Genomic DNA, 11,108 nt, shown 5'->3' on the forward strand with positions numbered 1-11,108 from the left:
TGCATTTATTAATAATTTAATCAAATTAAATAATAAAAATAATTATATATTAATTTCAAACAATTTTCCCTCCTAAAAATTTCAATCCCGCTTGAAAATTTCACAACATTCTGAATTTCTTTTTGTTTTGTTTTTCATTTTTTTAAACTTTTCCCTCTATTTTGCTTTGCTTTCATCTTTTGCTTCTTTACATCAATTCCTCTTCTTTGGTACTACGAAATAAAATCAAACCCTAGACCGTCCATTCTCCTTACCTCTATTTCTCCTCTCTCACAGCAGCTATTAATCCTAATCCACTCAACCTCTTCATTTTTCCTTTCTTTGGTATGTATCTTAGATGTCTTGTGAAATTGAAAAGAAGATGGGTGATGTTGAAGGTATTTTCTTGTTTAATTTGCAATTTATCGATTTCTTTTTTAATTGAAAATCTTGCTCTGTGGTTCCATGCTTTTTCATCTCCATTTAAATGGAGCCTTTAGTCTCAATGGTAGCTGGTAGTTGTCCTTGCAGACATATGCAGGTGATTTTCAGTATGTTGAAGGCTACTAAAGGTTTGGACGAGGATACAATTCCTGTTGATTTTGGCCTGTGTGAGGTTAATTGATTTCTCATATTCGTTATCAGTATAAATTTGTGTAATTTACTAATCGATTTCTTTTTTAATTGAAAATCTGGCTCTTGAGTTCCCTACTTTTTCATCTCCATTAAAATTGTGTCTTTAGTCTCAATGGTAGCAGGTTGTTGCCTCTACAGACGGATGCTGATGATTGCCTCCATTTCATTTAGACAAGGTCGTTTAAGTTTGAAGTCGATTCAGGTACAATCACCCCAAGAAAAGGGCTGAGGTATTATTGTATTTTTAGCAATGGCCTTGTTAGTTTTTTATTCTAATTTTTGTTGGAAATTTACTTAATCATGCACGGCAGAAAATAAAACAAATTTTAATTTTCATCAAGGATTTGCTTTGTGTTTAGATAGAAATTGTACCTTTATTTAATTCTGCAAACTTCTATGCTATTCTTTTGTTCCAAAAATCTTGATTTGTCACTCACAACTGTTTAATTATTCAGCCTCCAATAGAATTTCACTCTAGGAATGAGATTAAGAGAGAACCACGGTTTACTTTTCTTGTGCTAGCAAAAAGAATGAAAACTCTATAGTTTTCTAACTCTAGCTGCTTATTTATATAAGCCCAAACGGGCTTGGCCCATCTACTAACCCGTTCCAATGTTTGATTAATTCATTTAATTAAATCCGATCCATGAATTAATTAATCCAATTAATTATTTCGGGTCTATTAATAAACAACACAATTAATTAATTTATCCAACACTTGTTAAATTAATTAATTGGTAAATCTCAATCTTCTCGTTTTTCTTTTGTATGTGACCCATTAGATTCCAAATCACGATGTCTAATAACGTGAATTATTATTTCGATCTAATCAAAATTGATAATTTAAAACACCCCTTTCAATTTATCACAAATTTACATTCATCGTCTCAGATTGACTTCTAGCGATGTTTCGGGGCAATAAATGTTACAGAAAATGTCACGTGGTATGACAAAACCAAATTTGTTCGTTTACCGTAAAACTATAATCCCTTCGTCAATATGATCCGATCAATTACGAGATATAAATAAGTGTCAATCTCAATTATCGATCATATATTTCATTCCACTATTAAGTCAATACAAGACGAAAATTCATTTTCGACTTATAAGTATGTCTTGACCAAGGATTTCATTATCAACTTAACTGAATGAATGTAGATCATAATCTTTTACTATCTTAAAGTGATGAATCCTCTATTGGTCATTCACAACTTTTATACGATTATTGACATACTCGAACGATGCTGTATTAGGGGTCCTTGGTAGATCAACATCCAACATTGGTAAAGTATGACTGCCCTAATGTAAGACACTGTGATAATCTCAAGTCAAAAGACCAATTTCACTACTGAACATTAAAGATTAACCATTAACTCTCGGATAATTATTCATGTGGAATTTCCCAACGGGTCTCCAATATTTTGTTCTCGACGGGTGCCAATTTCGAGCCCAAAATCCACTGTTTTTCTTTTCGAAATTCAATTTTTAGTTATTTTTTACTATTTATGGTAATTTTTCGTTTCCCTTTTTCTAGATGTTAGAGAATTCAGATTGACCCAAAATTTTGGCAACTTAATTCTTTTATTTCATATTTTATTTTGGTGTGATTGTTAGGATTTTACTATTTTTGATAATTTTTCGATAATTTCATATTTTTGCAACTATTTAACTCGACTTGTGGTTAATTTTCGTCATTCTTGATTATTAATAATATTAAGTGAAGTTTTCAGAGAATTCTCTCTGTTTTTGGCATTTCTTTCTTCTTCTCTCTTGCTAATCGTCTGTTGCAACTAACCTCTAGGATAATCACTATTTTACTTGACGTCAGTTGGTATCAGAGCGTCAATATTTTCCTACGGTGAAATTTTCGTCAGTTACAATGGTTGGTGGACATGGTCGTGGTCGTCGAGGATAGGTTCCGATTTAGAAAGTCCTACACCGTGATCGTAATGTTCAGTATGTGACGATTGAAGATTTGCAGAGACAAGTTGTGGAGTTAACCCAACGTTTGGCGGAACAGGAGTTCGGTAATCATGATGTAGAAGGTCACGATTTCGATACCAGTTTCGAAAACCCGTATCACAATCGTGCTCGAGTCTAGGAGCATCATGGACGAAAGAATCGCCATGTAGACCTCGATTTCAGAGTAGATCTGCCAGAATTTGCTGGTACGTTACAGGCTGAAGGTTTTATTGATTGGCTGAATGAAGTGAAACAAATTTTTGAGTATAAGGAGGTTCCCAAATCGTGTCAAGGTAAAATTGGTCGCCATCAGACTTAAGGAAAGAACTTCATCATGGTGGGAACAATTGAGGCGTTCGCAAGAGCGGCAAGGCAAGTCTAAGATCATTGATTGGGGAAAGATGAAGACAAAGATGAAAGGGCACTTTCTTCCTTTCGGCTACACTTAGTCTTTATTTCAACGGCTCCATTCACTAAGGCAAGGTACGAGATCTGTTGATGATTATATGGAGGAGTTCTATCAATTCGTAGCTCGGAATGATTTATCTCAAACAGAAGAACAGATGGTTGCACGGTATGTGAGAGGATTAAGGCAGCCCCTGTAGGATGTTCTAAGCCTTCATTCATTGTGGACAATGTCTGAAGCATACAAGCATGCACTTGCCGTGGAAAGGTAGCAAAATAGGAAGCCAGTGGTCAGAAGTGAAAGTAGTCAGCCAGTTTAACCTCAAGCATGTCGTCCTACCTATCAACCCTTGTGGGACAATCCTAACTCAAGCATTAAGTGCTTTAGATGTGATGAACAGGGACATAGGGCCACTGGTTGCAGGAAGCCAGCTGGTCAAAAGAATAAAAATCTTCTGATTGAAGAGGATATGATAGAGGATATCGAGGAGGTTGGAGAGCCTGTATATGATGAAGGTGAAGATAAAGATGTGCTGTATGGAGATGGCCAGGAGACTCTAGTCGTTCGCAAGAGTTTGCTAACTCCCAAGGGCGATTCAGGGTACGATTGGTTGAGGACCAATGTTTTCCACACAATCTATACAGTTGTCGATAAAGTTTGCAAGTTAATCATTGATAGTAGTAGTTGTGAGAATGTAGTGTCTGAAGAGGCTATCCAAAAACTATAGTTGAAGACAGATCATCATCCCAAGCCATACAAATTATCGTGGTTGAATAAAGGCAGTGAGGTAATAGTAGAGAAATGGTATCTAGTGTCTTTTTCGATTGGAAAAAAATATTTTGATAATGTTTGGTGTGATGTGGCATCTATGGATGCGTGTCATGTATTGTTGGGACGACCTTGGCAGTATGATCATAGTGTTATTTGTGATGGAAGGAAAAATACTTATTCCCTTGGCATCAAAGGGAAGAAAATTGTTTTGGCACCTAGTAGGGAAGAAACCACCCCTGTCCCAGTAATTAATAACAACAACTTCATTTCTACGTCCAAATTATTAGTAGAGGTTGGGAATGGAGAAGTGATATATACTCTACTGCCCCGTGAGAACAGTGAAGTGAAGGAGGACTCAAATTTACAAGCAGAAGTGCAGCAGCTGTTAATGGAGTTTTCTGACTTGACGCCAGAGGATCTTCCTTCGGGGTTGCCACCTATGAGGCATATTCAACATCAGATCGACCTTATTCTGGGGTCGAGTCTGCCAAACCGACCAGCATATCGTCTCAGTCCCAAGAAGCTGAAGAGTTGCAACGACAGGTTGTAAAATTATTGGAGAGGGGATACATTCGTGAGAGTATCAGCCCATGTACAATTCTTCCTCTACTAGTACTGAAGAAGGATGGGTCGTAGCGGATGTGTGTTGACAACAGAGCAATTAACAGGATTACAGTGAAGTACATGTTTCCAATTCCTCGTCTAGATGACATGTTAGATCGGTTGTCCGGTTCTAAGTTCTGCTCAAAAATTCACCTTAAAAGCGGATACCATCAAATCAGAATCAAATCTGGAGATGCGTGGAAGATGGCGTTTAAGACACAACATGGATTGTATGAGTGGATGGTCATGCCCTTTGGACTATCCAACGCGTCCAGTACTTTTATGAGATTTATGCATCAAGTTTTACGACCTTTCATGGAGAAGTTTGTGGCAGTGTACTTTGACGACATACTTATTTATAGTCCGACGTGAGAGTCACATTTTGATCATCTTCGTGCTATTTTTGATGCAATGAGGATGGAACGCTTATTCATCAATAAGAATAAGTGTTCTTTCTTCACAACTTCTGTAACTTTTTTGGGTTTTGTTGTGTCTATTGATGGTGTTCATGCAGATCAATCCAAAATTGTGATAGTTTTGAATTGGCCCAAGCTAAAAAGTTTGCACAATGTTCAAAGTTTCCATGGATTGGCATCTTTCTACCATTGGTTCATCAGAAATTTCAGCACTCTGATTGCTCCTATCATAGAGTGCCTTAAAGGGCGTGATTTTCAGTGGACTGAGAAGGCAGAGGCCAGCTTTCAATTGGTTAAGCAAAAGATGACAGAGGCCTCAGTCTTGGCATTTCTGAATTTTGAGAAAGTGTTCGAGGTAAACTGTGATGCGTCTGGAGTTTCCATTGGTGGTATTCTAAGTCAAGAAGGACATCCAGTAGCATTTTTCAGTGAGAAGTTGTCAGGATCAAAAAAAAAAATATTCGACCTATGATCTGGAGTTCTATGCCATAGTTCAGACTTTGAAGCATTGGCGCCATTACCTTGTACAGAGGGAGTTCATCCTTGTTACTGATCATAAGGCCTTGAAGTACATCAATGGTCAGTACAAGCTGAGTTGGCAACATGCAAAGTGGGTGGCGTACTTGCTGGAGTTTACATTTACGATAAGACATCAAGCAGGGAGTTTGAATCGAGTAGCAGACGCATTGAGCCGTCACATATTACTCCTCACCACCACGAGCACCAGAGTTATTGGCTTTCAAGCATTTCCTGATATGTATGCTGCAGATCCTTCATTTGGGAAGATAACTCAGAAGGTGACTGATAATCACCGACACGATTTTATTTTGCATAATGGTTATCTGTTTCGTGGATTGCAGTGGTGCATTCTAGACTGTTCACTAAGGTAGCAGATCATTAGTGAACTTCATAATGAGGGACATTTTGGGCGAGATAAGATATTGACGTTGGTCTCTTCTAATTATTATTGGTCCAAATTGAGCAGTGACATAGTGCATTATGTGGAATGGTGTTATATATGTCAGAAGTCCAAAGGAGCTCTTACTAATGCTGGACTATAACGCCATTACCTGCACCCGAGGCTCCTTGGTTTGATATGAACATGGATTTTATATTCGGCTTACCTTGTACACAACGGGCGATGGATTCCATTCTTGTTGTGGTTGACCGGTTTTCAAAGATGGCTCATTTTGTGGCTTACCGAAAGATGATGGATGCTACTCGAATTGCCCATCTTTATTTCAAAGAAATTGTGCGTCTACATGGTGTTCCCTAATCAATCACTGGGGACGAAGTTGAATTTTAGTAGCGTCTACCACCCCCAAACAGATGGTCAGATAGAGGTGGTAAATTCGAGTTTGGGAAATCTTTTGAGAAGTTTAGCAGGGACTAAATCGAAACAGTTGGATTTGGCATTGCCTTAGGCAGAATTTGCCTATAATCGATCGAAGAACAGAACCACAGGATTGAGCCCATTTGAGGTTGTCTATGGTCGTAAACCATCTTGATTACTTGACTTAACTCTTATCCCACGTGTGGGACGTTTCAATCACAAGGCTGATGAGATGGCAGAACATCTTCGGGGTATCCATGAACAGGTGAAGTTGTCCATTCAGAGAGTAATTCCAAGTACAAGGCTTAGGCAGATAGTCATCGTCGTCAGGTACTCTTTGATGTTGGTGATTTTGTGTGGGCAGTATTAACACGTGACCGTTTTCCAGCTAGGGTGTATAATAAGCTTAAGGAGCGAAAGATTGGACAGTGTGAAGTGCTCTAGAAGATCAATGATAACGCTTACAGGTTGCATCTTCCCAGCCATTTGAAGACTTCCGATGTCTTCAATGTGAAACATCTAAGTCCCTGTTTTGTGGAGTCTGATGAAGCTAATGTTAACTCGAGGGCGAGTTCTTTCCAACCTGAGTCTAGTGATGCTGATCTGTCAGATAGCTCAATGATGGCGCTGAGATACCATGAGATGGCGGATAGGGGCAAAGATAGAAAATAAATGCAATCTTTCCTTAATTGGGGTAATTTTGACACGTTTTTGGTAATTTGACCATAACTTTGGCTACGGTTATCAGAATCGCTATTATGACCCCAATCCGGAAAGCTCTTTTCGGCGCACGTCGTGGTCACCAAGCATAGCTTGATGGGCATCAACTTCGAGTCCAAAATCCACTGTTTTTCTTTCCGAAATTCAATTTTTAGTTATTTTTTACTATTTATGGTAATATTTTGTTTTCCTTTTTCTAGATGTTAGAGAATTCGGATTGAGCCAAATTTTTTGCAACTTACTTCTTTTATTTCATATTTTATTTTGTTATGATCGTTAGGATTTTGCTATTTTTGGCAATTTTTAGATAATTTCGTATTTTTGCGGCTATTTAACTTGGCTTGTGGGTTTATTTTCGTCATTCTTGATTATTGATAATATTGAGTGAAGTTTTAAGAGAATTCTCTCTGTTTTTGGCGTTTCTTTCTTCTTCTTTCTTGCGAATCATTTGTTGCAACTAGCCTATAGGATAATTGCTATCCTACCCGGCGTTAGAAATCAATATCAAGAAACAAAAAAGAAGAAATAATAAATTGATAAATTTCAATGGAACTCCATTTGGGAGATATTTTAAGTGCTCAGTTTGATAGCTATCTTCCATGAAGGCAACTCTATATATCAGACTAAAGACCGAGTCCAAATTGACCCACAAAAGGTTCCATAAAAGGCAAGGGACAAGGCACCACAAAGATAGCAAGCAGTTGACTAAGGAGGGGGAGAAAGGTGGCAGTTTTAAGAGTAAAAAGAAAGTAGCCACCAACTACAAGAATAGCCAAGAATACCCACAGAAGAGAGGTAGTCGTGAAGTGCAATGAAGGGTCAGCCATGTGTCTTGGATGTATTAAGGCAAAAAAATACAACCATTAAATAATAATCCAACTAGGTTATTACATGGAAAGTGGGCCGAATAGATTAAATCACTGAACAATTGGATCAAGCCTCTTAATACCTCAAAGTGATTTAATTAAGGAAATAAAATTATTAAATCAAGTATTAAGTATGGACAATTCAAAAATTAGGTTTTAAGTTTAAAAATGAGTAAATCTGCTATTAGCTAATTAATTAAAAATATTTACTAATTAAATATAATAAGGTCACAGTTATATAATTATTGGTCACACGTACATAATTATAGATCACGACTTATTTATTGGTCACATATTGTCAAATTAATTGGTTATAGATTATTTCGAGGTTACAAATCAAAACTTTTGTAGGTCACATTTTATTTCATTGATCACAAATAAAAAAACTATAGGTCACAATTCTATCGATCACATATTTTCAAATTTGTTGGTCACCGATTATTTTTTTATTCACAAATTATTGAATTTTAAGTTAGTCACAAAGAACCAAATAATTGGTCATATATACCCAAGCACCCAATCTCGATCCACCACCAATATTTGGTCATAAATTCATCAAATAATTGGTCATAGACACTCTTCGTCCCATCCCGTCCCTGCCCTCGCCACCTCTACCTCTACCGTCACAATTGCCACCAACAATAATAATAACACAATACCACTGCCACCAACATCACCACCACTACAATACCTTGAAAACTTTAGAATAAAAAAGTATTTGTTTTATATGATATATTTTTGTTTTAAAAAAAAACTGAGGAATGAAATGAAATATGTTTTAAATTCATATTTTTTTACGTCAAATATTTAAATTTTAACAGGACTAGTATAAGTATATTAACATTGGGCTCGTTGAGTAGCTCATAATTAATTATGCATATTAGGCTCGAGAAAAACTCGATCGAATAAGCGAATTCTAAGTTATTGCACTTTAGAGAAGTTGTTATTAATAAGTTTTTTTCATTAAGCTTATTATTATTATTATTATTATTATTATTATTATTATTATTATTTTAGTCAAAAGGGATAGAGATGGCCACGTATACTAGTTGAAATGGAAGAGTATTTTTCTTACATGGCTATGACTTGATTGATGGAGAGATAAAGTAGCTTCATTTTTTCTATTTCTTGAAGTTTGAAATGATTTATTATATAATATATTCCGAGGACAAATTTCTTGGCATGATACATGCAATCGTGATCTTTGTAATATCAATGAGTCAACTGTCTTAGAATTAGAATTGAATAAATTGCCTAATCTTTAGGCATGTGAATGAGTGAAAAGGGCAATTAGCAATTTTAGCCATTTTTATGGGAAAACATGTAGATTACAATATAAATATTATGGATTATTTTGAGTAGAACACGGATATAGTCATGGCTAGAACTAGAGAGACCGCTAGGAAGACAACGACTTGTAGGGCTATTATAAACCATAGGGAAATAGTTATCCAACCCTACGAAAATTATGAAAAAGATCCAACCCACACACTTATTGAACATGTAGCGGAAGTCTTCGCTAGATGGGATTAAGCAAGAGGGGTAGGACATGAAATTACACCCCTCCAAGCTGTTAACAACCTTATCCATACACTACCACCTCAGTGAGGAGACATGGGCATTTTGGTTAGGGACGAAATACTAGAGGGTAACGATCCAGAGCACCCAGAAAGAATCGAGTTCGAGCTATATTGTGAAACTTTCCTAGATAGGTGGATTTCTACTCTCGGGCCCAAACCCGATCCAGAAGAGGACCCGAATTATGAATCTATGTCTGAGCCAGAGAACGAGCATGACTACGTATTAGGACCAGAACTAAAACTAGAACTAGAACCCGAGTATGAGCATGAGCTAGGGCTCGAACTAGAACCTGAGCTAGAGGTTGACCAGGAATTCGAGCTTGAGTCATGTATATCTGAGGATGATGAAGCCTCTTCATCTAAGCTTCGTAGGATTCAAAATGGTTGGACAAGCGAAGATGAAGACTAGTAACCTAGAGATAGTTTAGTTTGAATAAATAATTCCATCCGATAAAAATAAATAAAAATTGCGGGATGTAATCAACATTTGGAATAATCCATAGGTTTTTCTTCATTGTTCATGATTTAATCTTTCAATTGTTCCTCATGTATTTAAGGATTTAAAATTTTATGAAACTGAGTTGTTCATTCAAATATATTGAGATGTTTTTGATTATTTTTAAAATGAAATTTATTTGGTTGATTTAAAGGAAATGACACGTCGACCAGCACAAACTGCTATGTTTAAGGATTTGTTGAGAGCTATGCAAAATCTTGGTATGTAGCAAGCACAAGCGCCTTCTCAGAATGTACAGACTAACTCCAACACCACGAGCTTGGTCGTGGAACAATTTCGTCGTTATTAGCCCTCTACTTTTAACAGGATGGCTGGTCCTTTGGTAGTCGAGGAATGGATAAGGGGTTTGTAATGGATCTTCAAGCATCTCGGCTACATTGATGCCCAAAAGGTTTTATGTGCGGAGTTCATGCTAGTTGATGTAGCGAGCGATTGATGGGAGTCCGTTTCCAGCACTAGGACTGAGGCACAACAAAGCAACCTTACTTGGGCATGTTTCAAAGATGAGACGATGGGAAAATATTTTCTACAAGCTTTGAGAGATCGTAAGGAAATGAAATTTCCGCAACTTAAGCAAGGAAGGATGGCATTGAATCAATTCAAGAAAACACTGAAAAGGGCAATCAGCGATTTTAGCCATTTTTATGGGAAAACATGTAGAATACAAAAAAAAATATTATGGATTATTTTGAGTAGAACACAGATATAGTCACGACAAGAGAGAAAGAATTTGGAGAAGTGAATTTCTTATTTTCTGCCAACTATTATTTCATCAATCAATGTAGGATACTATGTGCAAGTTGATCCGTCCTCGCAATATTATAATTTTTTTAACACAATTTATTTCATGAAATGATAATTGACCTGTGGGTCTTAAAGAAATGAAATGTGAGATCTCCTTCAGATTTTCTAAATTGTTTGCACAAAAATGTGTTAGACCATTCAATTGATCTCCGACCACTCTAGACGAAATGCTGGTATGAAATGACGGAAATTCATGTTTAAAAAGGTTATTATATTGTTTTGAATGTGCGTATTCTACTAAGTTTAAATTACTCATTCCTTCAAATTTTAACATTTCAGGTTAAATCGACCAAACGTGGATGGTGGTTAAGCAGTGTGCGGGTTGCCAAGTAAAAATTTTCTAGAAAACATTCAACAATAAATATGTTAGGATATCTTGTGTTTTCCCTTATTTTCGTTAAATGTTCTTAATTTCGTGACACTGCGTTTATTTAATTTAGTATATTAATGTTTAATAAATTAAGGGTTAAAATTTTCAATTAAATATCTTCGCATCAAGTATGTTTATGAAATGA

General features: G+C 36.4%; 1 long non-coding RNA gene across 1 annotated transcript; it reads left to right on the top strand.

Annotated features, from left to right (window-relative positions):
- The first annotated feature begins 332 nt into the window (after window positions 1-332).
- On the top strand, window positions 333-10,673 carry LOC111369508. Its single transcript, XR_002698160.1, has 4 exons — window positions 333-377; window positions 480-595; window positions 723-845; window positions 9,923-10,673. It is a non-coding gene; the product is annotated as an uncharacterized LOC111369508 (long non-coding RNA).
- The last annotated feature ends 435 nt before the right edge of the window (window positions 10,674-11,108 follow it).

The sequence above is a fragment of the Olea europaea genome, chromosome 20, assembly GCF_002742605.1.
Source record: "Olea europaea var. sylvestris chromosome 20, O_europaea_v1, whole genome shotgun sequence".
Classification (NCBI taxonomy): Eukaryota; Viridiplantae; Streptophyta; class Magnoliopsida; order Lamiales; family Oleaceae; genus Olea; species Olea europaea.